The following is a 23,559-nucleotide window of genomic DNA, read 5'->3' as shown; positions in this document are numbered from 1 at the left end:
TGGAATAATGAAACAATGTGATACACGTTAATAAAAATAATAATGGACACTCAAATAATTAACATGCCTGATACACTAAGGATCACTCCTCCTTGTTGCAATAAGCACAGGAAACCATACAATACAGAGGGAGTCAGCTGAAACTTTTATGGCAGAGATCATAAATCTTAGGGCGAGATCAACTGCCTCACAAGTAGCATGGAGATCAAGATTAGTTTTATGCAGGGTTCTGATGATGAAGTCATGCAAGTTTTAATGAAGTCCTCAGCAAAAGCTTTTCCAGACAGCTGTAGGACTGAAGACTAGCCTGGAAAACTATACCTTGAGGCTGGAAGCAAGTGAAAATGAAGATGGAACAACAGCTACACAAGGATGCTGAAGAAGATAGAGGAGAAACAATGTTCTACATTCTTGCATTGTAAGAAAAAACAATTTCACAGACTGAACAAAGGCACAAGAACACAGAGACAAGGAGAAACAGGAGGACCAGAGCTTTTTCTTCTTTCACAAATCTGTATAATTAACCACTCCATTAGCACACTAGAATGCAAAAAAGAAATTATTCATTTAGACAGCTCCTACGAAATCTTTACTATGTCACTGCTTATCTTATCTGAAGTAGTTTTACACATATCAACACCAATTCAAGAGTTGCAGAATGTCTCAATTTCATTCCTATCCCAAACAGTGGCCAAATGTTTATCATTTCCTTCACAATACTGGAACAGTAAAACTTTCGCAAGGTCATAATTGAATAATACAGATTTGCAGATAATGGTCTTATTCAAGTACCTATCCTTTTTCTTTTAGAATATATGTTGTCCTCCAGTTGTTATAATCTGATGTTCAAAAGGAATACTGGAGATCCAACCCTTCCACTCGCATCAGTGCACAAGGTCATATGATTTCTGAAATACTCAGATTTTGTTTATAGATCCTAAAGGTTTGCCTGGTGTTCACACAAAGCTACAGGTTGAAAAGGTGTTTTTTTTAAGCTACTTGATTCCCGGACACTCCATATTAGTATTTCAGAACACTGATGTGCAATATCATTGCTCTAATTCACTCTTTCCCCTCCAGTCCTCCAGCATCACTGTGAGAGGGGGGAAGTCTATCCATTCGCAATGCAAGTCTTTGCAGGATTACTTACCTGGCAGCTGCTTGGCAGTACAGCAAAAGGTTGCTCCCCAGTAAGGGGCATAAACCTCTGAGGTCAAAGGAATGCAGATCACAAACAAGCACAGCAATTTTAGGATTAAAAACTGAAGTATAATATATAATTCAATACTAATTTAAATCCTACTCTAAAGTCTAGGCTAAAGTAAACTTTTCCTCTGGAGCAAAGGTTTTAGAGTCATAAGAGAATTACTTACAGGCTCAAAAGTAATGACTTTGGCTTTTATCTCAAAGGTGATCATTTTCCAGAAAACCGAGCTCAATCCTGTCTCCCACAGAGCACTTGATTTCTGCCTTCTCATGGGAAGTATTTGGAGGAGAGGATGGTAACACCATCCACAGCCACAAGTGCTTCAATGAAGAAAATGCAAACTTCAAGGACATACATAAATAGAATGAAAGAAAAAAAGAAAAGAAAAAAAACAAACCAATAAACCGTTCCTGAACAGAAAAGGCAAAGGTCTTGGATAAGCATAAAGCAAGTCTTTTTGTTTTGTTTTTTGAACTTCCCAAGAAGAAAAATTTGCCCATGCTGAGATAATGTAAAATATACAAATGGAGGTACATTCACTTTAGACAAGGTAGGTCTATAATCTTGTTTTAAGCATGACACTGCATGTAACCTTCCAGATACTAAAAAGCATGCTTTCTTATTTGAGAGTACTTTCTGTTCTTTTCCTTAATATATTTCACATTTCATTTTCTGATCTAAAGGTGACACTGAACAAAAAATGTTTCAGCTGGCATTTAACCATATGCTACCAGTCTGGGCTGAGTTAAAATGCATAACATCTTTTCCTTATTTTATTCTCAGAAAGACAGAAAAGTCTAGAAAGTATTGGGAAACAAATACAGAAAAGACGTGCAGCACAACTTCTACTGTGCTTCTGCACACCATGTAACCAAGATTTGATATCCATGCATCTGATCTCATAATTGTGCATAACCAAAACAGCAGCTAAAAAGGTCAGTGTCTATAAACATATGAAGATGATTCATCATTAGCATTCACTCTAAATTGCATAAAAAACGCCTATAATCCAGACCAAATTTATCATTCCTCTTTAACTCTGCAAGCACAAAGAGAAAAACTTCACTCTGTTCCTGATATAATCATGGATTTCATGAGTAAGGTGATACTATGGCAGCAAAATGCTGGGAAACGATACAGTAGTCATAAAAATGTAGTATTTCACAAGGTAAGGAAGCAGTTTGCCACGACTGATATTACTTTAGACTTCTTAAATAAAGCTGAATAATATTTCCATAGTTCTCCTGCACGTTCTGTCACAGCAGCCCTTTCAAAGGGAGTTCCCCATTGGGAATGCCAGAGACAAAGTGGGACCGGTTCTCTGAAGCCTGGAGCAGGAGGCCGCCCTTTTCCCCTTGCCCCATTTATCAGCCTTGCAGGCAAAAGCTGAGAAAGAGGCACAGATTGGAATAATTACACAGATAGTTGGAGCCTTATTAAACAAATTGCTCAGGATCAGTAGTATTTAAAATCTATTGAGAAAATGAATAGATGCCATTAGAAAGCTTCTAAGAGAGACAGATTATAGAAAAGTGCTACAATATGAGGAGCTGCAAGATTTCACATGATGCATCCTCTGTCAGACAAAAAGATTGGATTCTAATGAAAAAGTCCATGAGGAACTCTTTTGTAACACATATAAGCACAGCATAAATAAATGTGCAATTTGACTGCAGAAACATAACTTTACTTGACATCAGTTTTCATCAGTGGGTTTAGTTTGCAAATGACAGAAAGCTATGATAGAATGAAATTGATTTAATGCATTTGCAATCATTTGTACCTACATGTTTTATCAGGGAAAAAATAGGATTGCAATATAGGCATGGAGCTGAGTAAGCTCACAACATCGATTGAAAAAAATAAGAGCATTCCATCTGAAACTGAATCTGATACCATGAAGCTTGGAAAGCAGGCATTCTTTCTTATCAGCACTGGATGCACTGGGGACATTCTCCACCTAGCATGCGTAACTTGCACAAAAGATCTTCATCTTATATACATTACTTGTCTTACGTATGCAAAAGCTTTTCTCAGTAGTACATACATATTCAGTACTTTCCTCAAAATCATTAATAGAGGGTTCTGTCTCTTTGTACAAGCTCCGTCTTTTTGTGGTGGTGATCCCAAGACCCTTGGGATGAAGTCAGAGCTCTTCCTCACTGTGTTCACTGGGCAAACTCAGTATTTATGCATGCTCAGTTAGCTCCTTGCCTTGATCACACAACATTTGATTTCACAAAATTAGCTTATTCAAGCAGAACTTCCTTATCTACCTGATATAAACAGGTCAGTATATCATCGTTATCCAGTTGCTGCAAGAGCATAGGTTCTTCCTGTTTTCGAAACAAACTGTGAGGCTATCTGTTAATGAGTACTAGCAACCTTAGCAATATCACTACAACTTGTATTAAATCCACTTTTCCTCTGCTGTTAAACTACTTGTTTCTTAAATAATTTCGTTCTTTATGTGGGACAGAATCATCCAAAATTTCTGCAATACCATTTCAAGCTTACAATTTTATAGTGGCATGTCAATGAAACAAATGGAAGACACCAAATTAAAAATGTATATAAATAAAAAAGAATAACCAAAAGGTACAAATAGATCTTCTGCTCAAGAGAAACTAAACTAGACTTTGGAAAAAAAGTGGTTCCACAGGAAAGTAGCCATCAGTGACAAACCGTGAAGTCTTATATCCCATGTTCTATCAACCAGAAGGGAAAATTATAACTCACAGCACTGGCAAACCACCATCTTGCCTCTAAGACTAAAATTTCCCCCACAGTTTTCCCAGGTACCCGAAGGCTCCCAGTGCTTATGTTATCAGGAAAACACAAAGTCCTTTCCTAAGACAAAGTTATACTATTACAGAAATAAAACCATTGCAACTTTGCCATAGACTGAAGGCAAATGTATTTCAAACCATTCCAGTAATGTTCTATTCAGTTTTTCTGTAGTTATAATGCTGCAAGTTGTCTGAGAGACTCTCCAAGGTGAAGGCATTGAAATTAAGGGTGATCTCATATGCAGTGAAGTCCTTGTCTGCTTTGGTTTCTCCCTCCATTCTTACTCATACTTTCCCACAACCACAGATTACGTGCTTTTCATGCACAACACTTCATGCTATCCAGCCATTTATACACTGAGCCATTTCTGCTCTCTATTAGGACAAGTATTTAGCTAAATATCCAGTGTGAAACTTGATCCATCTGTTTTCAAGGGAAGTACAAAATATATATACGTGTGTATTTTTATACGTATGTTTGTATATATACCTACATACAGACACGCATATATATATATATATGTGTGTATGTCTTTTGGACAAACACATGCAAATGTTTTCTTGGTACAACAAGACTAAACTACCGTTCCAATCTGAAAGGCAGAGTTACATTCCCAGTGTTGAAGACATAGAATCAATTGGGTTTCAGTATTTGGTGCAACTGCTCTCATGCATGCAGAATTACTGCAAGCCATAAGAAAGCTTCCTCTGCTTCCCCCATGCAGCTTGCAGGTACAAGATAACAGCAGGACAAGGGGAAATCATTGTAATTGATTTTTGGTTTTGTTTTGAATATTTTGGAGGGTATTTTGCTTTAAGATCAAATCATAAATTCTATAAATTCTCAACTGCATGTCTTTGATTTTCAAAAGGCTGATGAACAGCTACAATACACACTTAATAATCCACTGCACTTCAAAGGATTTCAATGCATCCTATCAGAAGAAATGCAGTACCACTGTATTTGTTCCCACTTCATGGAAAAGAAACCAGGATTATAAACAAATGTCATTGCTTAGAACAGAGTCAACTTTTAAATATTTTTATGAAGTTCAAGTACAAATATTCTCCAGATTTACATGGCTTTATTGAGACTAATCAGCATAGTCAATATTGGAACACTGTATTCTAGCCAGTCTAAAATTAGTACTTGAGACACTCCAGAGTTGTTTTCCACAGAGAAGTGATAGAGAAAAGGTACAACAAAAACCACGTGTATTGAGTCACCTGTTTACACTTCTTGAAGCAACTACCCAGGTAGGTTTGATGCAGGTAAGCTTAAGGGAAGAGTACAAAGTTACATTGCAGAGAAGTAAGGTTAAAAAAATGTAACTGTGGCATCCACTTACAATTAACAACTGGAAATTCATTTCCAGTCTCAGGCACAGACAAGACTCAAAAGACCTATTTTGTTCTCTACACAAAGATTGGGTGGCATTACTTGCAGAAATGCCTAGCCAGTGCAACTACATTTTCCACCTAGAGTTTATGGACACTTTTAATAGATATATTAGAAAAAGCAATAGTTATGTACCAAAAGCAGAGCATTACATGCTCCATGAAAGTGGCTTCAATACCTTACACCAAGGCACATTACAGAAGACAGAACATGAAATCATGGGTTGTTGATGGCTAAAGCACATAGGAATATTTAAAGCACAAAAAGTACTTGATATGCTTGCTGTCAACTGAAAAATGTGTCAACCATTCCTCTTCCAAACACATACCCTGTGCTGTAACTTGCAATCCACCTAACATACATGTAAGGTAGAGCCACCTTCACTGCTTAACCTGTAATTTGATATTCATACAGTAGGTTAAAACTATGGAATAAATACTACCCAGTAAGACACCTAAAATCCCTTCCAGGTACGTCTCTGTAAATTCAAAACCTTTTCCTTTAAAAGGAAAGGATTTCATCAGAAGTTAAATAAATTAAAATACAGATGATTATGATAGTTCCAGCATGAAAGAAATATCTATGAGAAATGGTTACAAAAATGTTACAAGACTTCAGTATTTGTTGATTTTTGTTGTTGTTTGTTTTAATAACACTAAAAATGGAAATAGGTGGGGAGAAAGACCCGCAGGAGATAGAATTAAAGGTCTTTTTAGACTGATGTAGTGAAAAGTAAGGAAGTTGTGAAATTCTGCATAAAAATCAGAATAATTTCTAAACCCTCCCTTATTTACAACATGATATGCTATTACCGTTTATAAAAAAGGAACCACTCTTCTTTTGTAGACTTCATACAAGAAAGTGCTCTGTGGTTTCTTTTAAAAATACCTATTCACTGCAGACTGTAAATAAAATGGGGGTGAACTAGGGGAAAGCAGGGGCAGAAGTCCTGTCTTAAATGATATAATCCAGTTGCCACATTAAGCTGCAAGAGAAATGACAGCCAGGTCTCCACCCATCTGAACAGCCTTTACTGTTCTGGAGGAAAAAAATTGTACTAAGTAATTTGTTAACAAATGGAAAAAATGCACCTTAGTACAGTATAAAGCAAGTTACTAATACACTGCAGTAGAATGTAATTTGTTAACTGAATCTTGGGGCATTTCCTTTCACCTGTCTTTACTTCAGAGCTAAATGTTCTTGAACTATAGGGGTTGCATACTATATAACAGTCACCAGTTTTGTCTGCCACATACGCACAAAAAAAATAAACATATATGGAAACAGTATGAAAATTGGGAATGATTAGAAGCATTATGACATGGAAATATCACTTAGGCATGAAAAGCGCATAACATTACCCTTGAATAATTAAAGGTCGATAGGTCAGTACTTGCATTCAGACCTTTCCTCAAAGCAAGGTTACCAAAGTGACCTATCCTCAATCCACTGCCTCCCAATGTAGTTTTTGCCCATCTCTGTTCCAGGTTTTCCACATACTTGGAATTCCACAGATGGTCCCCATCACCCCCAAAGAAACCTTTTTTTCCAGATGAATTCCCTAGAACAGAGCAGAACTTTATTTCTTAGAAAACAGAGGAATATTTTCCAGAAATTCACAATTCCCATAAGTGCAACAACTGGCTAATAATTGGTTATTCTATAACTTTAAAAAAATCTGATAGAAGTTTGAGCACATTTTCAAAAGGCACTTATATTCCAATAAGCACTAGAAGTCTCATCATTTCAATTCAAATGATGCATTCTTAGAAAAGCCCATCCTAAAACCACGTCTAAAATTTTAGCCAAATACTTTAAGCATGGTATTCTAATGTCCTTTGACAAGCACAGAGAACAGTCAACATTCCAGTTCTACAGTCTCTCCTTTTTCTTAGCACTTTATTACATTTCTTTATGTTAATGATTTGCTAAGATTATTTCCCTTCAACCAGCCTTTGTATTTCTTCATTTTCTTCTTTAAAAATTACTTAAGTAACAAAAGCCATTGTGACAAAAAGATGAAAGATAGCATAGTATGTGATTTCCCAACTGAAGCGTCTCACCTCAGCACACACAGCTGTGCCCATAAACTCTCTTATGCCATCACAGTATCACAGCGATGCATACATACACACTCTTTGGCCAAATACCCCACATTTATAACATCGTTTTATTTGGATTGCATGTTTAGCGATCCTTTTTTTCCACAGGTCTACATGCATCTCCAGTGAAATATCTGCCTCTGGTATCTGCGCCCTACTACAAGGTGCAAAGGCAGATTTCTATCTTAAAATAAATTTAGTATAATTAATAAAAGATTAATAAAAAAATATATACAGATATATATATATATATATATACACACACAGGTACGCAGAAATAAGATGCATCTTCTCTGTCCAGACATCTCTCTTTTAAATGCTAATTTATAAGAATACATGAAACTAATTTATAAGACTATGATTTATAAGTGGACTAATTGAATACGTTTTTCAGGAAAGAGATGAGAAATCCTGTAACTCAAATGATACAGAAATGTATATAAGGAAAATCTTTAATTTCCTATATTAGTGTAATACTTTAACAGGAAGTCATCAAAGAGAGGTAAACTTAAATTAAATGAGAATAAAGGAAATCTGGATTTAATAATTGATTTTAATCTCCTTTGCATTTATACTTCCATGCCCTTAAAGAAAAAAAACAAGGCCTCCTTTTCATTGTCTGCAGTAACCACCGAAACAAATATTAATTCTAAACCAAATTAAAACAGTATCTTAAAGTACTAAAATAGTTCACTAAAGGTACGTTATGCAAGAGGAAAACAGGTTTATCCAAATGGTCCTACATTCAAAAAAAAAATCGCTGAATAAAGAAATTTCTATTAAGAGGATTTACTGTAAGCCTGTGTTGGAATTTTAAAAGTCTGCAAAAAAAAAAAAAAAAAAAAGACAGATGCCTGGGAACAGTTCTTTATATATTTATATGTTTTTTTGAGTGTGCATAGACATTTTTTGTACATCCACCGTGCCCTAAGAGACCCAGCTCCTCCAAGATGTCCCATGCTCAGGGCTCTATGGAGCCCATTCACTGCCCCAGAATTCTCAGAATGGGCATTGTGATCTGTACACCTTACAGCAACACTTCTGAAGCAGACAGCCACTAAGATCTCCATGAGCCATAGCTAACTGCTGCTCCTCAAGACCACTGCTGCATGCTCCTACTCCCCTGGACAAAGCTTACAGTTGCTGCAGCTGGAACACGCTACATCAAGAATCACTCCACACAAAACACCTGAACACCATTCACGTGTGACTGGTTGCTCCCACAGTATTGTCTAATAAGCTGATTTCAAGTTCTGCCCAACTTCTAAACATAAGTTTCCTGGTAATCTATTTTCTGAGACTGAGGCCAATATGTTTTTCTTCACAGATCAGAACTGAAGATGCCAGAAAGACAATGCATTATTTACTTTTGAAAATATCAAACCAGTTTTAATAGACAGCTCACTTAAGTGCTTTACTTAAAGATACCAGTATTATTAACATTCTTTAAATAAAGTTAAATGCTCTACTTTGCTCCATACTTACAGTCTTTATTTTTAACTTTTCAATCAACTTTGGCAGTGCAGACTGAGAAGTGATTTATATTAGCTTTCCCTACCTCCACTATGGTTGACTCTAGCTTGATTTCAAATGCTTTCAGAATACATTTGATGTCTGGACTACTAACCAAGACATTTCTCTTTCAACTTGTTTCCTTAGAAGGTGATGGAATCAATTCCACTACTGTTATTTTCAGAAAAAAAAAATTATGGAGCTTCAAAGACTACTGTTTTGTTTTAAACAGAGCCAGTCTGAAATTCAACTACCTGCTAGGCTCTAAAAGGCTTTTTTAAGCAGTTCACATAATATAGCAAGTAAAAAACATAAGACAACACTTCAGCAAGTATGAAAAAAATAGGAAAAAACCCACATGCTGTTACAGTCTGTTTGTAACTATGCATACAATATAAATTAAGCATAAGGTAACAGTAGCTTAACTAATTTGATTAATCTCTATGAATACGCATTTCATTTGGCCATTTTCACAAACTGTAATTATTCCAGAGGAAACACAGGTTAAAGGTTCAACTAGCACTTAAAATGTCTCCTAAACCATAATTATATTGACAAGACTTGGATAAAATTTGGAAACCTATGACAGAAAGCATTTATTTTTCTCAAATACTTTGGAGAGTTTGATTATTGCAAAGAATTTCTCCTTTACTACTTATATTCAATTGTATGCAAAGTGCACGTCAAATCGAAAAGCTATTCACAGCCTGCACAATTCGGGCCAGGAAGCATAATTATTGAAGTTTAATAAGTGATTGAAACAGAATCATGAGCTTCCTCTTCAAGTTCATTCAAAGAAAGCATCATCTACTCCACCTGGACTGTCACAAGTCTATGGGGCCAGATAGGATCCACCCAATGCTGAGGCAGCTGGTGGAGGCGATAGCCAAGCCACCTTCCATCACCTATCAGCACTCTGGTCAACCAGAGAGGTCCCAGAGAATTGAAGGCTTGCCAACGTGACTCATTTCACAACAAAAATCATTGCTCAAGCCTTCTGAGGAGTGGCTGAATGAACTAGGATTATTTAGTCTGGAAAAGAGGAGTCTCAGGGGTGACCTTATTGCTCTCTACAACTACTTGAAGGGAAGTTGCAGTGAGGTGGGTGTTGGCCTCTTCCCCCATGTAACTAGCAACAGAACTAGGGGGAATGGCCTCAAGTTGCTCCAGGGGAGATTCAGGTTGGACATTAGGAAATACCTCCTCTCCAAGAAAGTGGTCAGGTGCTGGAACAGTCTGCCCAGGGAGGTGGTGGAGTTACCAACACTGGAGGTGTTCAAGAAATGTTTAGATGTTTTACTGAGGGACATGGACGAGTGGGAAATATTGCTGACAGGTGGACAGTTGGACTGGATGATCTTGGAGGTCTTTTCCAACCTTGATGATTCTATGACTCTATGATAAAATCATAGTTACAGCTGTAGACATTGCTCCATCATTTTCAAAGATGGAAGGAGAACCCACAAACTATACAATGTTGGGATGCACACCTGTTTAGATAAATTATGCTCTTAGGAAAACTGAAATACAATGGGGAGAGGTTGAGAAGAAGTGAGCATTCAGAACAGGCAAGAATTCAAGCAGATAACACATAATGAGCAAAACTTACATATCTTACCTTTGGAGTTTTATTCTCCTTTTTTCCACCAAATTTGCATGGCTACCATATGCAGCATACATTCAACAAAACAGTCAACTGCATTAATTTGCCACCAGTAATTTATAAGACACCTAAATAAAAGCCTATTTCTTGTCATTATTAATAAGTCTCTGTTTTTGTTCAACCATAGCCTGTCTTTGGTTTTTGATGTGAAAGCACTGATAGGAGTTTTTCATAATGAAGGTCGTGGGCACCAATTCAAAGTCTGTGTATTGGAAAACAACTACTTCACTACTCATTGCAAATAGTGCAATTGATGAAGTCTGGCAAGCAAATTCTAAAATTTTGGTTAAAAAAATATGCAACATCAAAAGCTCATGAAAGGGACAATATATTTATATACACACATTAAACTCTCATAATAAATAGTAGAATTATAGCTGTTCATGAAACATGAATTCAGTTGTCTGATATGTAACTGGGATAACTGCTTTGCTGAATTTTATAGTGCAGGCCATCTATGCAGCCAAGGAATGGGGAAAGAGGGGAAAACAAATATAGCAGAAACACCAACGCTCCTGTGACCAGTTCAGCGTTCTAAGTTAAAATAGTTCTTCTCCTCTAAACCTTTATTTTATGCACTGCTTATCCCATTTTATGAGATATAAAAGTATTAGAAATCACTGTACTCTAATATATACGAAGACAATATAAAAATGCAGAAAGTTCATTTCAGTGACAAAGAATTTAACACTGAACCACTATAGAGCCAAAATAAATCTAAATTGGAATGACCACAGGTAATGAATAAAGAATTTTGCTTTACACAAGCTTTTCTGCTATTCCTTTTTTTTAAAAAAAAAAAAAAAAAAAAAAAAAACTTTCAAGTTTCTTAAGGAAAAAAAAAAGCCTCAAAGCCACCCTAACTGGGTTTTAAATATTTTTAGAATTCTCCCAAAGTGGTCCTTTGCTTGGTAATTTTTCTCCAGGGTTGCATTAACATCTCACTCGTCAACACAGATAGTCAATAGATCAAAATAGGCATCTGTAAAGAAGGCAAGCGTTAAATAGACAACCTAGTGCAAAGGTCAGGATGTTTTATGTTTCAGACACTATTCCTAACCATCCTGATCTTTCCACATCCAAAGCTATGAAGAGATCAGGGAGCATCTTAAAAGGATTTCCTAAGCATCTTCCTCAAGGTAAAATACAAATTATTCAAGATTAGATATAAGTTTTCTGCTGCTCAAACTAGTTTTCTGACTGCTTCTCACTTAGTACAGTTTATATTGATAACACTTAGAGGATGGAGATGGAATTAAAATATCAAATGTTTACTTCCAGTTCAGAAGACGTTCCACACTTCATGGAAGCAGTAGAGAAGTTCAAAGTCTCTCTGACCTTTCTGTCCTATGGGACAAGCATTACACAAGGACTAACAGTACTCACATACTTTCTTCACTACAAAGGAACTAATATTTTTTTTTATACTTAGCATTTGGGTCATTATATCTTACTATTAATTATGGGGCTGCTCCAAAAGTAATGCCTCCTATTTCATTATGCTGGCCCACATCATCAGAGGCAGATACTGGCAGTATGTCAGGAGAGGTTGAACCTTCTCACCAATATTGTTACATTTTCTAGCCATGCGACAGATGACAGCAGAGGGGCAAAACAGCATAGGAGCATGTATGAAGTAAAGGTGTGTCACTGAATTCCTCCACATGGAGAAAATAGCATTGACACTTACTGCTGCTAGCTGAGCATTTATGGAGACCAAACAGTGGATGTCAGCACAGCAAGGTGGTGGGTGGTGCATTTCAGCAATAACAACAGCAATGCAAAAGGCAAGCAACATTCCAGATGGCCATACAAAGATGTCACAGCACAAAATGAAGAACATGTCGATCAATTCATCTATGGCTAATAGTAGTGATTATGTCGAAAACCAGTGTTCTGTAGCTGAGAACTTACTCTGTTGTGTTATTTTGCTCTTTGTAGTTGTTACAGTCTTCATCAAAATGAATATGAGGCATTACTTTCAGAGTGACCTATGTATGTTTTCTTTTCTTTCCAAAGGATACTACTCATCACTGTCAGAATCACAGCTCAGTGATGCAAAACACCAGATCCTGTCCCAAATGCATGTCTGTCTTTTCGGTTCCTTCCCCTTCCCTAGTGTCTAGAGAAGGAGTTCAACTTTTCACATCAGCAATTTCTTTGTTTTGATACTGAAATTGGTCACCTTTTACAAAGATGCAAATGAGCCAGGGTTGAACATTTTGCTTACTGACAAGTCCAGTTCCGCTGTTTTACAACAGGAATGCCAGAAGCAGCCTAACTTTAAACATCAAGTTTCCCCGCAGTAGGCTTGAGGTTTCTTTTCTGCTTCACAGAGCCAAACTACCTTTGCTCAACGCTGACATATTCATAGCCAAGGTTTGTAAAAGATCAGCTGTAGACAAAGCGGATGGTGTCAATCACTGAAGCATTCTAAACATTTCTCTTCTTAAGCATCACTCAACACCTCTAAAGATAAATGTATTTTAGAAGATAGAGTCATGTGTTAAAAAGCAAAAGGCTTAAATGGAATCAGGGTGGACGCAGACTTCCCTCATAATGTACCTGTACATAATAAATAATGTTACTTTTATTAAAGAATAAAGCATCTTGTAAATTTGCATAAAATAAAATAGCATACAATTGATATGTTTGAATATAAGTTTTGGAAACTTATATTTGATAAGAAATAAACACTAGTCTAAATAAAGCTGTTCAATACTTTTGAGACATTTGTTAAAAACAATCTGAAAAAAGTATGCATGGTCAAATTTTACTTTATTTTTTGCTGAAAGCATGACAGCACACACCTGTTGTTTACAACAGGATCTAATGAAAAGGTGCCAAAACAAACCTACCTGTGAACTCTCTATGCTGCTCAGTAGAAAGAAACTAAGGTCCTGATTCAGCAAACTCTTAGTTTTGATTGAATATGTTACCTGCATTGAAGGTTCACAGGAATATTTCACTCAAAATAAGCTGTCAGTGTACAATAACATTTCAACACTCAAAGCTAAAACGGTACCTAAAAAAAAGCCCACCAACACTAATATGCTTTGTTGGTGAACAATCCTGATGCATACTTTAAGATGGGGAACAACATCTCTTGTTATTTTTTGTCACTTACAGCCTGTCATAGCTCAATAACTGCCCACTGGAGAACACACTGACCATGAGATTTCTATAGTTGAAATTGGCAGGCGGAATTTAAACTGCCAGTCCATTCATTTACAATAGCCCCTTGGCACTGCTAATGGCAAGGCATTCTCTGTAAACAAGAGCAATTGCTTCAGCTTTCTGCACAAGGTTCCTGTGTACCAGAACAAGTATAAAACATCACGGACTTATCTCATATCCAGTATGTGATGTAAGTATCCTCTGCAAGAACAGCATCTGCAACAGCTAGCACTTAGTCTGATTAGTTGTGCAGTGTGAAGCAAAGAAAATAACCACTCGCAGATTAGCTATGCAACTTTCATTCTAATTACAAGTACCGTCAAGAGGGGGAGGGAAAAAGGTAAATTCAACACTTAGATATAGCTGTTAGTGCTTTGGAAATCCAAAGTTACTGAGAAGCATCAAACTGACTTTTGACCTTGCCAAAGTATTGCAGAACTCCTACAGAGCAAGAAAAGCACCTCTTCTTCTCATTGCAGCTTCATCTCTGACCCAGCAGTGCACAACAGCCCTGGTCAGCTGCAGCCAGCAGTCCACCCTCACCTCCAACCCACACACAGGGCAGTACCCCTGCAGCAACTCCCTGTGTAAACCCAAGAATGTTTTTGGGCTCTAGAGATTAGTTAAGTATTAGTATTTCCAAAATGCATATGATTAAGAAAGGAAAACAGAAACCTGCTGTACCTGCTCGCCTCCACTTATCTTAAATCCCCTGATCACCAGTTGTTTTCCAGATTTCACCTGCAAAACCTACAATTAGAAAACCAGATTTCCTAAGGTAATTTAATGGATCCAATAAAAGCAAGCATCTGGTATCTTCTTAGATTTCATTTTTCAGAAGAGACTTGCTCATCTGTATTTCTTGTAATTTGGTTCTTTGCAGAATATTTAAAACATCAAATAATACATGGTTTGATTTATGAAGCAACTTCCACTTACAGTGTTACCTCATTGTGTACTCAAGCATTATGGAAACGCAAAGCCCATGTGTTTAAACCTGCACTCTTTAATAGCATTCTCACAGGCAGCCACTCCAGCAAGCTTTTGCTAGGAAGCAGAAGTGACCAAGGAAGTGATCTCAGACAGCATTTACTGACAGTAGAAAGGAAGGTTAGAAAAAGAAGGCAAATAAGGTGAAGGGGTTTTTGTGTTTGTTTCAATTAGTATTCCTGAATATGAACACGTCTAACTAAAGCAAGTGAAGGGATAATTTAATTGTGGCTGTCAGCTCACCTTCAATTTCCCACCTCCAAATAACACAGCACACGATTTGGAGTCATCCCCAGGAAGTTATTACCAATTTGACACTTACGCTGGTGTCATTAGCATTAATCAGTTCTCACTTGGATGGATAAGGATTTAACACAATAATTACATGAGCAATTACGTTACTAATTATGAGAGTAATTGTGTTAATACATTAATATTACGTATAATTACTTTAAGAGTAATTATCAATATTAATACTATATAATAATTAATATTAGTTCTACTGATCCCTGCAACTCCTGACTTAGCTGATGTTATGCAAATGGTACAACACTTTCTGTGCATTTATCACCTTCATAAGTTATTTCTTCTAAAGCTTAGTTGTTAAGTAACTGATTTTGAAACATTTGACCCAATGCTCTTACTCACCTGTGTGAATAAATCCTAGCCCCACAGGGAACAGAAGAATTCTGTTTCTTTATTATCAACTTCCTCTGTGATACAGCAAGCCCTTTTAAAAATATTGCCAGGTAGTAAAAGCAGACTTTGCATTTTCTTAAAGCAGGAAGACATGTAGTAGGAGATGAGCCCCTCATTATCCATCTGTTTCCAGTTGTTCATATTTATATTATCAAACTTTCCAGATGTCACGCTCTTCATGTTTTGTCCCCGTGGAATGATAAACTGTGTTCCTCTTACAGCTCTGAGACATCTACCCTTACGTTTGGACATTGAAAATAACTTGTAAATGAATAGTGTGTTAAATTCTTGTTTTCTATAGAGATTTCCAAGACCAGCATTCACCAATTCCCTCTTGCAAACTACTCAAAGAGAGAAGAAAAAGGATGGAGTGGTGAGGCTGGATGGAAAAAAAGCAGCAGCACAGAGTGAAGTTAGCTGAAAATAAAACTGGAGGCAGTCTTGCCTCTAGTGAGCCATTTATATATATATTGAAAAGAGGAGAAGCAAACAACAAAACAAATGCCAGATCTGCAGGTGTGCTAACAAATTAAAACTGGAGCAGGAAAAGAAAAAATCTGTTATATCCTTTCAACCTCTGTTTCACCTCAGCAAACTGTATGACACAACCATTATGCTGGATTCTAAGGAGAATTGCGTGCAATCAGCCTTATCAGCACCACCTGTAAACACACTGCAGGTATCTGCACAGTTTGCTACAGCTCTGCTCTGCCAGTTGGCACCAATCACAGGTGCTCTAAAGCTGCCCTGAGCTACTAAAGATAGAGAAAGTAAAAGAACGCAAACTCTAAGTTAAGAAATTGGCATTACAGACACCACATGCAGTGATAATTTTTTTCAGCCATTAAAGAAGTTTTCAACAGGACATGTTACAGGCATCTGGCTACTCAAGAAAGCACTGAAGAGACTAAACACATGTTCTCTACTTAGGTAATTTCTGTCACTAGGAGTTACTCCAATGTTATACAATCAATAGATGTACAGAGGTTAGGCTAAGTAGGATTATTGCAATGAAAAATAATAAATGAAAAATGCTCACCAATGTTGTAGGCACGCAATAAACTCCATGAAGAACTATCTCCAGAAAGAGAACTTTCCTTACCGGCAGTCAGCACTTAAAAGGAATCCAGGAGAGGTGGGGACAGACTCCACCCCTTCTGGTAGCACAGGTGAATTGCTTTCACCTGTGCTCCTGTGGCTGACTCATTGTTTGCCTCAGATGGTCAATCAGAGGTTCAGGCTGTGATCGACAGATCCCATACAAATGCAATGAGGGAATTTGTGAGGTTGCATTGGATGCATCAAAATAGAATTAGACATTGTGTTCTGAAATCTCCAAATGATGTTTATCTTTGCATACATCTCACTCAAATTTTCTGCTTCACATAAAATTGTTGTCCACTAAAATCTGAAAAACAGCAATTCAGTTTCTTTATACGAAGATAAACTCAAAGAATTCCTGATTCTAAGAGCCAAAAACTATTTGTGTGTCTATTACTTGGGAGAAAGAATAATGAAAGAATAAATCTATAAGCTGGAAATGAGATGGCAATGTGTCTTCAGAGCCCAGAAACCCAATCATATCCTGGGCTGCATTCAAAGAAGCATGGCTAGCTGGGTGAGGGAGGTGATCCTGACCCTCTACTCTGTGCTGTTAAGGCCTCACCTGGAGTACTGCATCCAGATGTAAAGTCCTCAGTACAGGAGAGACATGGACCCATTGCGGAGTGTCCAGAGGAAGGCCACAAAAATGATCCAAGAGATGGAATGCCTCCCCCATGAGGAGGACAGGCTGAGAGAGCTGGAGCTGTTCAGCTTGGGGAAAAGAAGACTCCAGGGAGACCTGATAGTGGCCTTTCAGTATCTAAAGAAGGGCTATAGGAAGATGACAGACTATTTAGCAGGGTCTTTTGTGATAAAGGGAAAGGTTTCAAACTAGAAGAGGGAGATTTAGTTTGGATATAAGGAAGAAGTTTTTTATGATAGTGAACATAGTGAACCTCCAGAACAGGTTGCTCAGAGATGTGGTGGATGTGCCATTCCCAGACACAATCAAGGCCAGGCTGGATGGGGCTCTGAGCAACCTGATCTAGCTGTAGATGTCCCTATTCACTGCAGGAGAATTAGAAAAGATAACCTTTAAGTGCCTCTTCCTACTCAAAGGATTCTATCTGCCTCTTGTTGGACTGTATGTTCAGATTATTATAGTGCAGGTTCTAATAGTATTTTAAATAAAAATTCCTGAGGAACACAACTTTATCCATTCTCTTCAAACTACCAGCAATGGTCTCATTCAACAGTATTTCCAAGTAGCTTTCTAGGGGATTATATTCAAATTACATCCTCGTTGCCTGTACCTTATGTACAGGGCATCTGGGCACCAAGACTGAATGGGCACGACAGTGACTCCCCAGGTTCCTCCAGGCAAAGACCAAGACCGACGATGCATCCTACTGAACCTTGACAGGCAACGTACACACAAAAGTCACATAAATGGCTACATATGTAAAGGTGGGAGGTTTTTTTTGTTTCTGCTTGTTTTCAGAAAAACAGGAATAAACAGAAATAAGACTGAATAAAAACAAATAATTGCATAGAGAACAAAAATTAAAGACCCCTTCTCCTGCAGATTCTCCTCTATTCACAGTTGTTTAGGGAAAATAACCAGAGCCAGAGTTAGTACATTTTTTTTTTTTTTTACCTTTCAGGATTAGGTTCTGCCTCATAATTTCTAAGAAAGCCCCCTATGGTGTGGAAAGTTTACTCCAAAAATAATTTCTGCCAAATTACAGGAAGAATTACTCATACCATTATTACGAACTGTATGAAATAGTTATGTCTTTCAAAATACTAAAAAAATAAAAAGGGAGACTGATTCAACTGATTCAAAGAAAAACAACTTTTGTCCCTCTATTGCAGGTTGTAAATACCCTGCAGAATATTTTAAGAAGTATATTGCCAACCCTAGGAAGTAAAATTGCCTATTTAGCAGAAAAATTAGGCATGTTTCATGATTCCCCACATAGAAGATATTCCTGCCCTTGCAGGGATGCTCACTTGCTATGAACAAAGCAAATTTTTATTTACAAACTCCTTCAAAACAAAGTCAGAGAAGAAATTGAATCATACAAGTCAGGCACTAGCATTTTAAATATACCATGTAGAACTTTCTGCAGAACTGCGTTAGATAATTTTAAATTAAAAAAAGACATTTTTAAAAAATTCTACATAATACATAAGCCATTAGGTAGCTACAAAAAAGTTCATGTTACAAGCTCTGCTGACCTTGACTTAATAAAAAAAAAATTACGCTCTGTGTTTGCAGAATGGAACACTAACTACAATCAATAGGTTTTCCTTAGAAAAAGTGCAAACAGAACTGAAAGACATCTACACCCAAGACTAATCATGTTCTCCAGTAGAGCAGAATAGTCTCACAGATGTGCAGCACTTGGGTAACAACACATATTTGCAGGGAAATCAGAGGGTTCCTGAGATTGCTGTAGGCAGAAAGTTAACACATCCCACAAAAAGAAACTCAAGAACTCAGGAATAATATCTGAGAAACAACACTTCAGCGGAAATATTCTACCAGACCAGGTCTCAGTTTTGAAATTTACTCTGACTAACAAAAGCTTAAGATAAAGGCTTATGTCCATGGTCATGTTCTATTGCTTCAGTGTCCCTATTTTATTTTTTTTTTAAATCATGATCAAGTCTCTGTTCTTGGAACCAAGATGCTTGTTTTATAAAAGGGTAACTAGCAGCTTTCCTTCAAAATGTTTGGGAACTACAGTGGCTCCAAGTGGGCAGTAAAATAGTAAATTTAAAACGTGCCTATTGTAAACAAATGCTGGCAATGCAAAACAGGCTTGGGGATCACAGAGTTTGGACCACGTTTCCTATCCAGCTGCAAAAGTAAATTGGGAGATTGGCATTATCAATTCAGAAAATTAGGAGGAACACTCCTGCATGGGGGTTGCACTCCAACCACAGCAACAAGCAGACACAAGTAGAGCTTGTCACTTTGTCACTATAAGAATAAATGCCACATTGGCACATCATTTCATAAACATACATATCAAGAAAGCAAGAGCAGTACATCCCTGCATATCCCTAACTGGTTTCACCCATTAGTCTACTTTCTTCAGACAGTTCCCCAGCAGCCGCCTTCTCTGCTTGAAGAAAGAAAAAACAGCCTGTTGCAATTCAACCTGTGGTTTTGGCAGGTCCTGCGCTTTTGTTCTGTGGACAAAACCCACATGCCTGGATGGACAGATAGTCAAGCTAGGTTTCTTGAAGGTAGAGAATTGCTCTGCAAAAACCCTGGCCCAGAGTGGCTTGTCTTGATCCATTTTCCTCATTATATGTTTTTCCCATGCTTTCTTATTGAACAACACCCCTGATTTGGCATAGAGTATGCTACATATAGTATAAATACATTTGAAGTATATGTATAGTGAATAGCTGCTTTAGACTTTCATTAGATTGCATAAGAGGTTCCAGCACGGTTTTGCCCCTGTTCCAGTACTTTCTGGTTTGCTGCAGCAATACCAGGTCAGACAACAAGCTGTACAACTACATGAGGTAATGATCTGGCTCTTGCTGGTAAGTTTTTTCCCTATCAGGGACTAGAGCTGTCTCAACCAATGCCTGCTTGGTTTATTTGGATGATCAAGAAACAGCTGCTAACCTAAAAGACCCCGTAGCAGTCAATTTAGACCCTTGTAACTCCATTCCACACTTGCTAAACCTTTTCACCGAACCTTATTAGAAACAGAGCTCCCACAGCACGGGAGGGAATTAGAGGGTTTCTGCACTGCATTCACACCATCACAAGCTCTACTGGAGCAGCTATGTGCTGGAGTGCTTTTCTCGGCCCCTATATTAAAGCAACTCACTTTACAGGTCAGTGCTCTGGCAAGCTTGCTCCTTGGCGAGACTAGCAGCTTCCACAGTGGCAGAGTGAGGTAGCCACAGCTGTACCAGCTGTGCATTTAATGCTGAGCACAGGTTCCCAACAGCTTAAGTAATAAGAGTTCAGCATAGCAGTCAAGATTACACATTAAGCATCCATGAGCAAAACAGAAGCAATTAAAGAACAACCAGGGAGTGCTCAAATGTGTAACCAGATACTCTCGCAGCCAATACATATCAATACAACATATAAAAACATGGTCAAGCACCACAGCTCTCTCCCTCAGAGCACCGTAGTTGGGTGGTCTTGCAATGAAAAGTATGTGTTAAATCACATCTTGTCCACCCAGAAAGACAGCCAGCCATAAACTAGCTCCCAACGCTTTAAAACAGAAAGGGCTCCAATCAATGCTGCCAGTAACTTGAGTAACCCCAGAGAGGACATTTCTGGCCAAGGCAATGGTTGACCGTGGCTTTTCATGGGAACACAGCACTGAAAGAGACCTCTTCAATGGCAGGTCTAATGCACTATTTCCTCCTTTCACACCAAAAGGGAAAAGAAGGCATTCTCCATATGTAAGTGTGGAACATTCTAAGCCTTCACATCTATACCCTGACAGCTGGTACACTAATAGCATTGCACATTTTCTGCTGTTCCCAATCCTGTTATGTAATAGGAAGCACTACTAGCAACTGAACTTCTGCAGTAAGGACTTCAAATCATCAAGTCATCAAAAGAAAATTGCAGTAATTCACAGGCCCTAATGGAAAGATGAGAAAGCTGCAAAAGAACTGGGGCAACGACTGGAAGACTGCAAGAGGCTGGAAAGACTATAAAGGAGATGACAGCAAAACACAGAAGCACTAAGACCTAAGTTTAGGACAAAAGGAAATGGGAAGGACAGCAACACTCCCGATGATCTGGAACAGAGACACATGAAAAGAAAAACGCCCCACACAAGATTTCAAGGCGTCCATTTTCATTCTGATGTACTAAAGAAATGTCAAAAGCCAACAGTATGAACACAAGCCAAAACTTAAATCAAAATCCAAAGAGGAAAATGTCCACTCTCCTGCCAAATGACTCTTCAGCCCATGATTTTAAATTTCTGGGAAACGTATGGTACATTTATTGTCAATTGGCTTGTGCTTTTTATGGCTTCTTGGATAACAGCAACAGGCCACTGAGTTCTAAAGGCAGTTTTAAGGAATGTTTACCAGGCAATATCCAAGACTTCTGGAGAATGTGAATTACCAAATAGGTGTTTTTAATTTAGGAACTTATAAAGTGAAAATTGTACTTTATTCTTTGAGATTAATTACTGTCATTACTGCTAATGGACATGAAAATAAACACAACCAGCGTAACTACTCAACTCAACAGAATTTAATAAACTCATTTTAGGACTAGATAATTCATATCCCAGAGTTCTGGAAACCCTGGCACAAAAAGCAGGAAGTGGTGAAGAAAATATTTTAATAGCTCTCCAATACTGAGGATGGTGCTATCTGATCAAAAATGGCAAACATAATACCTATACTTAAGAAAGAAAAAATGTAATCTGGAAAGAGTCCACTAAGTCTGATCTAAGCAAAATGCATGGCTCCAGGACAATTATTCAGAGGAGAGAAAAAAGAAAAAAGAAAAAAAAAAAGTACTGAAGAGATGCAAGTAAAAAAATACAGATGAATAAACTTGTACCTGCATTTCCAAAAAACAAACAAACAAACAAAACATTTAAATTTTACTTCTTTTTCTATTTTAAATACGAGCATCTCTGGTAGAAATCATTTATTTGGCCTTCAATAAAGCATATGATCGTGTGACTAATTCTTATTGAGCCTAGAAACAAAGGGGAAACCTGAAGTATACATCAGTAGTATAAAGGAATGGACATAATTGACTATGGAGTTTTAAAAAGAATAAGCATGCAACATGTTGAGATTATTACTGGGCTTCTACAAATATTTGTTCAGAAAACCATTTCATTTGGTAACTTAATCAATGATCTTAGCAAGAAAAATACCCAGAAGTATCTTATCATAACCACCTTATAACACAAAGCTTAGAGATAAGATCAACAAGTAGAAGTGCCATACAGAATATAATAGAGTTTAATGAGTTACTTTGAGATGACTGAGCATGGAAGTCCAATAGCAAAAAATACTGTTTCTGGAAATATCAGAAAATAAGGTTACTTATCAACTAGGAAAATTTCTGGGGGTAAAATATCTTGTTGGCAATATTTGTTGATAGCACATTGATTGTAACCTTCCAATATAATCTATACGTGTCAAAGGCAAATATAATCTAAGCACTTATCAGGAGTGGTATATCCAGCAGAGAGAGGAAAATGTTAGTACTAAAGTACTTCAGGAGAGAACACAAATCCGACCATTCATGCCCCAGAAAGCTGAATACAAACTAATGACAGAGGAGGTCTTAAGAGTGTTAAAGGAGTAGAGAGCACCTCTCAGAAAAAGACACAAAGAAAGAAAAAAGTTACTAAGCAAAAATAGCCCAGCAAGACAAACTGAGAGAATGACTTCCTCTTGCAAGCACAAAAACATTAAAACAAAGAAACAAGTAAATAAACAGAAAAGATACCAAAAACACATACAAACTCTGTTTCACTGCGCGTGAATTTCCACAACTGGTTGCTCACATTTTTTACTTAATTATGATATAATAAACATGGAGATTTTTATATTTAAAGTATTAAACTATTTAATATCAATTCTATCTGATCACATGTAAATCTGCTTGCATTTCCCTTACAAGGAAGGTAGGTCTCATTGGAATGAGCAGAATGAGTGTCAAAATCTAAATCCTGTACACCCAAATATTAAGATGTTCAAAGGAATTCAGACATCTATTTTTAAAACCTTTTTATGGGAATCAGACTCAGTTCTGTCAGTTCTTGTTGGATAACCTTGTAGAACTAAACAAACCATGCAAAAAGAGGCTGAAATTTGTCTGCCTGTAGTGCAGGCAGATGACTTTTCTATCAGACAGGAAGATGTGACTGGACTACTTGGCTTCAAGAAAACCTTTTTAAAACAAAACAAAACAAAACAAAACAAAACAAAACAAAACAAAACAA

At 37.3% G+C, this 23,559-nt stretch overlaps 1 protein-coding gene across 4 annotated transcripts in view; it reads right to left on the bottom strand.

Annotated features, from left to right (window-relative positions):
* Positions 1–23,559, bottom strand: part of BMPR1B (bone morphogenetic protein receptor type 1B) — a 258,612-nt gene that overhangs the window by 185,629 nt on the left and 49,424 nt on the right. The window lies entirely within an intron of this gene.

This window comes from Lagopus leucura, unplaced genomic scaffold, assembly GCF_019238085.1.
Source record: "Lagopus leucura isolate 7727_CA_CO unplaced genomic scaffold, USGS_WTPT01 Super-Scaffold_100004, whole genome shotgun sequence".
In the NCBI taxonomy this organism is placed as follows: Eukaryota; Metazoa; Chordata; class Aves; order Galliformes; family Phasianidae; genus Lagopus; species Lagopus leucura.
Note: the sequence above shows the minus strand (reverse complement) of the source record. Positions and strands in the feature narration are given on the sequence as shown.